Source organism: Cupressus sempervirens, chromosome 9 (genome assembly GCF_028749045.1).
Source record: "Cupressus sempervirens isolate cs-2001-9-10 chromosome 9, ASM2874904v1, whole genome shotgun sequence".
Classification (NCBI taxonomy): domain Eukaryota; kingdom Viridiplantae; phylum Streptophyta; class Pinopsida; order Cupressales; family Cupressaceae; genus Cupressus; species Cupressus sempervirens.
The window spans coordinates 380,956,013-380,964,058 of record NC_143126.1 but is presented as its reverse complement, the minus strand read 5'-3'; positions in this window follow the sequence as shown (position 1 = coordinate 380,964,058).

Here is an 8,046-nt window from a genome sequence, read left to right as displayed (position 1 = left end):
TCCTAAAGATTGCTTGTCCTCAAGAAATTTGCACCTTCTTGCTCAAACTAATTGCCTACATCCTAAAATTGCCTCAATAATGATGCTTTATCAATCTACTATGATATATTGGGATAAACATTACTGAGCCTAAAGTTGTGAAGCAACTCATCATGAACCAATGCACCAGTCAACTAAATGTCAAGATCCCAAATCACTCCTCATGCATAATCAATCGAGTCAACTTTTCATGTGTCGTTATCATGTATAAGTACATCCTTAATCCAACTATGAAAATCACTCTAGTTGAAATCAGATACACCTCTATTGTCAACTAATTCTGAGAGATCAACATTGTGTCAATCAACTCCCTAAAACATAACTATTCATGGGAATGTTCCTTCCCGGTTGCAAAAACTTAAAGTTTCACATCTCCATCAAAATGTCTCAACTAGCTTAAACAAAGGAATCACATCAAACATCATGGCCACTTATTTTCCCTTAGAACATACTTTCCTTATTACGGATAAGCAATTCTCTATTACTTCCAAATTGCAAAGTAATTCATACTTTGATTGCAACAAACATGCAAATTTACTTTCTATATATTAGGGTTTTTATTCAACAATTTGCTCCTTGTCCTTGGCAATAAATTTAGGCAATTTTCTAGACATGTCTATGAATAACGTATACCTTGTCCTTATTATTGTTTAAAAGTATGATACTGCTTATTTTGACATGTACTAATGTAACTAGTGGCTTTTAATTTCCTTATACTATACCTCTTAATACACAATAACTCTTAACAGTTGAATGTTTAAGACTTTGATCTCAAACATTCTTCAAACTAACAACAATCCCTTCAATGTCTTTTCAATAAAAAAAAATTCTAAATAACTACATCCAAACCATACATTGATATGATACCAACAAGCTATTGAAATACCATGCCACAAAAAAACTAAATTTAATGTTGTACATTTGGAAGCAATATTCAACAATTATAACAACAATGAAGGTCAATGGAAACTGTAGTATTTTCTATGTTTCATGAGCTCCCCAAGTACCAGTTTTCTTCAGTGTGTCCAAACTGAGGTTCTAAAATATTGCAAATATCTCCCACAACTTTAAGATCCCTTATGAATTCTAAAACAAAATCTCAAATTTGAAACCTTGACATTTTGTCGAAGTGTTTGTATGAAAAGTTTGTTTTATTTTTTTTATCTGAATTCCAATTGCAGATTTGTACAATACTAGGTTTTGTTTGCAATGCAAGAGATATAGTGTACCATACATGGAAGAGAACAAACACATAACAAATTGAAATTCAATACACTATTCACTTTCATATCAATATTAAACATCACAATTATGTTTTTTGCTATTAGATATCAAGGAAATTAATGACAATCTAACCTTACACACACATAGGCAAAATTAGCATCAACTCTAATTCTTAATGTATTGCTCCAAATTGGAATGGACCACAAGAAACTTTTAATGTTGACCTCTTAAAGTAACAAGAATAAAATATGAAATAAATGCTTGAACCAAGGAAAGCCCCACACCTAAAAACTAGAGAGTTTATCATACTTGAAAATTGCCATATAGGAGAGCTTCCAATTATCATTGGGTAAGTCATGCAATATTGCCTTCACCAATTAACGCTACACCCAAAATTTAGCGCTATGACCCACTTAAGCAAGAACATATCATGACTCATTCCTTCAGTGTGCTCTTAACTCTCATGTGTAGGTACTAGGAAGATTAAGGTGCACATTAGGTGTCTACACATGAAGAGTAATGAGACAAGAACAAAATGGTCTTCTCCTTCACACCTTGTATAGTGTGTCACAGGGACATTCATAAGACCATATCTATTAATGGTCATTGTATTGAATCTAAAAATAAAAATAAACATTAATATAGAGGGTATTGAGTACCCAATAGGATCTATTATTAAATAGACATGGATTAGAAGGTATCCTATTAAAAAATCCAATATGTGGATGTTGAGACACGTAGACATATTTTTCATTACTCTAACATTGTTGTTGAAACAAATATTCAATTGATTAAATACCATGGTAAACCTCTTAACAAGAATTTATGGAAAGTTTTTTATTTTAACCATGAGACAATACTTGATACAATAAGGTTAGAGTTGATCTAGAAGGTTCACTTGATTAGTTTTGGGCCATCTATGAGAATGATTCTACAAAATGGTAGAGTGATTTTGAAAAAATAAAAAAATTTGAAACATTATAAACTCACATTTTTAATAGATGATCTCTCTCTCTCTTTCTCTCTCTCTCTCTTTATATATATATATATATATATATATATGAGTTGTTATGTACATAATTAGATGCCAAATTTTGTATATCCTAATGTGTACCATTTGATTATCTATATATAAATGAATTTTGTATCATTAAATTTTTACAATTACATCTTCAATTGTTCTTGTAAGCTACTTATGTTACTAACCTAGGTTTACATCAAATCTCTTGACTATTATGGTATATGCTCTCATGTTTCTCTTAGTTGGTTCTTTATATTAGACTGTCCCTTCACATTAGTAACTAATGAAGATCATAGTGTTTTCTTCGAATTAACTCAATCCAACAAAATTTGCAACATTAGAAACCTAATTTGATGGGTTTTCTCTCAAACCCCTCATTTCCCTAGTAGAAAAAAAGGTATTTGTTAACCAAAAAATGTCCTCTTGCCAAAAAACTGAATTCAAATGCCACGACCCACCCAACAGTTTCTTCCCAATATTTAAATATTCAAATGCCAATGGAAATAGGAAATAAACCTTTAATATACTTGTATTTTCCTAAAGTTATTTCCCCAACCCCATAACTTACCCCACCGTCAGATCTTAGGTGATCTACGACTCTTGATTTCCTGCATTTTGAAGATGCAAGTCCTTTATGCAATGTGGGGAAGCGACAATGTGACATGCATCCAAGGTGGGACCTTGTTTCTTGTTTGTGGGCCATCTAATTTCTAGCTAAGGTGGTAGACATGTATTGGCATACAGATGGATTTTCATTGGCCATCGCTTTCCCACATTCTGTTTCTTGTCAGAATATTGTACAACGTAGGGATGTGACATTATGACATGTGGACTCATGGGTCAAGTCATGTTGTGTGGGCCATAATGTGACAAGGTGATGAGTCAGACTGAGTTAGCGTATGATGGACATTTCATTTGTCGAGTCTTTGACATGGTTAGTGATGGTCTGCCTCATAATAGGTGTGTGATAATCATGCTCAAGGCCTTACTTAGGAATAGTATATTCAATCTAAGGATTATTCTCCCTACTAAGAGGTGCATTTAATTTGTTAACCTAGGGATGTATACTTGAAATGGTTAGCACAATATGTGCACTAGGCTTCTTAAAGAGTCATTTTGTTGATGCTGCAGGAAAGTAAAATGCAAAGAAAGAACCTACACTAGTGTTGCAGCAGACTAACACATTTAACTCTTCATTGAAATGAATGCTGGAAATGCAATTAAATGCTAACCTATATTCCAACTCAAACCATTCACTATAATTGTTCTCACAGATGTTGCAGGAACACTTACAAATTATGATGCTATAGGAAGAAACTTGAAATACTAAAAATGTTGGAAGTAAATCTACACTATTGTAGTCGAATCCACCTCCCAAGTGGGCCCCCTTGGTCAACTTCTACTAATCTACTAACACAAAATGTAAACCAAGGATTATTTCATTATGTTCCAAAATTCCTTACATGGGAACAATACATAAAAACTATGGAAAACAATTCACCATGAGAATCAACAGTTTCTTTTCATAAACTTTTTCCAACTTTGAAAACTATCGATTCCATCCCTATAAATAGAGGATCGACACTTATTCTAAAATTGTAAATAAACTGATTACAAATCTACCAGAGAAAAAGAAGGAAACATAACAGTTCATGGTACAAACAATAAAGTCTGAATAACCAAGTCAACACAATAGTAAACATAGAGGAAATATAGCAACTTTTCATTCTTGCATTCATCAAATAATGGCTCCTCCTTTGTAGCAGTCATGTCCTCTGATATTGTTATAGTTCTTCGTGTTGGATACAATTGTCTAATTGTGTGTTGTTTTTGATGTTACACAAATGTCATATCAGTTAGCAAACAGTGCTTACCAAGCTCAATTGGTTAGCAAGGCAATTTTTTGTGTCTACTGAGCATTATTAGAAATTACTCTGTGAAGACAGTGTCTACCGAGCTCACTCGAGCATCGAAGGAAAATGTGGCAGATAGCAGTGCTAACCGAGCTCTCATGATTAACAAAGGAAAGTTGGTTAGAGGTTAGTGTTTACCAAGTTCACTTGGTTTCCAAAGGATTTTGTAGGTTTTGCAATGTTAACCAGGCTTCTGTTGGTCAACATAGGAAATCATTTCAAGTTCAGTGTTTACCAAGCAGGGTCGGTCAATAAAGGATATTGTTAATTTAAGAAATGAAGTTTAATTATTTCAAGTGTTGATTCTAGCCGACTAAGGTAATGATCATTGGTAATTGTAACCTGTAATTGGGTTGACTTGATAAGTTGTATGGTATATATGAAAGATCAAGTTGAGAATTCTAAAGAGTATGAGCGAGTATGCAAGTGTATTGATTGTTTGAAGAGGAAAGTGTGAGAAAATTTGAAGGATGGTTAGATATCCTTGAGGAGAAGCAAAGTTATATTCAATTAGGAAGGATCTAATGTGAAGAAGAACATAGATCTGTAATAAAAAATTCACTTGCATCTCATTCAAGTCATTTCATTGTTACTTTCTTATCATTGTAGCAATGATTCCAACATCTCTTAGCAGAGTTTGTTTAACAACCAGTTGTAAATCCTCTAACAAGGTGGCAGTTCCATTGAATTGTTCTAAAGACCTTTTGCAAGGTCACTCCTAACAAGGTGATTAAAACCTTTCACAAGGTCACACCTAATAGTGTGTTTTGTAACCTTTAACTAGGTTGGCTCCTAACAGGGCTCACTTTAGAAGAGTGAAAATCAGTAGCTAGTTACTTGGTGGTTTTTTCCATATTGGGTTTCCATGTTAAATCTAGTATCTCACATGTTCTTCTTTTATGCTTGCTTGCTAATCACTGTGGATGTTTAAGATCTATTAATATTAAAATACATTGCATCTATTGAGATACAACAATTTCTGTATGTTTACAGAGTGACAACAGTAAGTAGTTTTATCATATATCTAAAGGATCTATGAATTTATTTTTGTGGTAACTGATTCACCGCCCTAATTACTCCATCTATATTTCCAACAATTGGTATCAGAGATTTTGGTGCTTGCAAGAAAGGTTTCAAGGACCTAAGCTAAAGATCAAGATGTCTTACAAGAAAAAAATTCCAAGGCTTAACAGAGATAACTTTTCAGCATGGCAGGGTCTCATGAGGCTTCATTTGGCTTCCATTGGTGATTAAAGATTGAAATACCTTGATGAAGAATACACAACTCCTTCTGGTACATTATCTATTGGGGACATTGTTGAGAAAAAGACTCATAACACCATGATGATAGACATTGCATCTGCTCTAAGCTATGAGGAATTTGATGATATCAAGGACTGCAAAACTACCTTTGAAATGTGGAACAAGCTAAAGGATATCTATGATGGTGATGAAAATGCGAGAAGAGCCAAAGCAGAAAGCCTTAGAGTACAATTTGATCAGATGAGAATGAAAGAGGATGAAACCATTGCCAAATATGTTGAAAGGATCAAAGCAAGTGTTAGTGCAATCAAAGCTTCTAGAGAAGAGATCAAGGAAGAAACAATTGTAAGTAAAGTTTTTAGAACATTGCTTCACATTTATGCAACTAGAGTATCTGTAATTCATGAAAGGTGTGAAACAAATCATAAGATAACTTTGGATAAACTGGTAGGAAGATTGACAACCTTTGAGCTAGATAACTATGACAATTATGTTCCAACTTCCAAGAATATTGAATCTACATTTGAGGCCAAGCTTTCACTTAAAGAAAAATGCAAGAAAATAAAGGACTCACAGTCATAAAGTGAAGAAGAATCAGAGAATTTTTTTTTATAGTGATCTTGGAGTTGTTGAAGCTCTACTTGCAAGGAAATATTCTAGAGGTAGAAAAAATACAAAGGTAAAGTTCCCTTAATCTATTTTTCATGTGAAGAAATTGGTCATATTACAGCTAGGTGCCCAAACAAAGCTAGCAAAGATGAGAAGAAAGGTCAAAAGTGCAATGGCAAGAAGGATTTCAAATCATTCAAGGACAAAGGTAAGAAAACATGTTTTATGGCTAAGTATTCTGATAATAGTAAAGATGAAATAGTTTACATTGTTGTGAAAGATGAATTTGATGATGATGAAGAAGATAAGATGACACTTATCTCTCATGTAAGAAAGAATGATACATGGATCATAGATAGTGGATGTTCACATCATATGACTGGTGATAAAACAAAGTTTGAACACTTTGAAGACTATGATGGTGGTAGTGTAAGGTTTGGAAACAATGAACCCTTTTGCATAAAAGGAAGAGGACGAATTTCATTAACCAAAGAACTTGTATGTGATAATGCCTATTGGGTTGAAGGACTAAAACATAATATGTTGAATGTGGCACAACTGATTAACATTGGATTCAAGGTGGAATTCATGCATGGCAAAGCAAGACTACTAGATGACAAAGGAAAACTGATTGGATTAGGCAAACAAACAAAAGGTAGCTTGTTCTATCTTGATCTTGGTGAGTGCTCATGATTTATTGCTCAAGTTGAAGAAAGTTGGTTATGGCACAGAAGAATATGTCATGTGAATTTTGATAACATGGTGAAAATAAGCAAATTCAGGAAAGTAAGAGGCATTCCTAGTTTGAAGAAACCTAATGTTGGTCTATGCAAGAACTGTTAGATTGGTAAAATGGGAAAGACTAGTTTTAAAAGTAAAAACTAGCAATCTGAAGATATTTTGGAAATTGTGCATACTAATTTGTGTGGACCTATTGGAATTGAGAGCTATAGTGGAGAGATATTCTTTATTCTTTTTGTTGATGACTACTCTAGAATGATGATTGTTATGTATCTAAGAGAGAAGTCAGAAGCATTTGAGAAATTCAAATGGTATTTGGCAAGAGTAGAGAAGGAAATAGGAAAAATATTGAAATGCTTAAGATTAGATAGAGGTGGTGAATTCATCTCTAATGAATTCAGTAACTTTTGCATTGAAAGAGGAATCAAAAGACAGGTATCAGCCCCTGGAACTCCCGAGCATAATGGAATAGCTGAAAGGAGAAATAGATTTATCATGGATTGTGCAAGGACTCTAATGATTGAAAAAAACATTGCTATCAAATACTGGAAGGAAGCTATCAGCACTACAGTTCATACCTTAAACCGAGTATAGGTGAAGGACTCATTTAAAACCCCCTATGAGTTATGGTATGGCTATAAACCCAATGTAAGTTAACTGAAAGTATTTGGAAGTAAATGTTATATCTTGAAAGAATCTAGAAAAGGAAAAATTGATGTGAAAGATGATGAAAGAATATTTTTAGGATATTCTTGCAAAAGTAAGGCATATAGATGTTTGAATTTGTCTACTCACAAAATCATAGAAAGTGCACACATGAAAGTAGATGAGTTTGCAGAAAGGACTAAAGAAGAAAGCAAAAAGGAATACAGGAGATTTGTTTACATTGAACTTGATACATTGCTAGACACATTTGTCAATCATGAGACTTCTACTCTCGAGTCTTCCTCAGTCACCAAGTTGCAAGAAGTTCAAACCAAGTCACAAGGACCCGAGTCACATCTGAAGCTACCAAGCCAATGCCTACCGAGTTTGAGCAACTAGAACCTGAAGTTAAAATTCAAGAGGATGACAATGCAATTCATTCAAAAGGCAAGGAACCTATATTGGCCAAGTATGTTAGAAGGCATCATGCACTAGATCAGATTATTGGAGATAAATTAGAAGGTACTATGACAAGAAGTAAGCTAAAAGGTACTTGTTTACTTGTTGATTTTGAACCTAGAAATGTCAAAG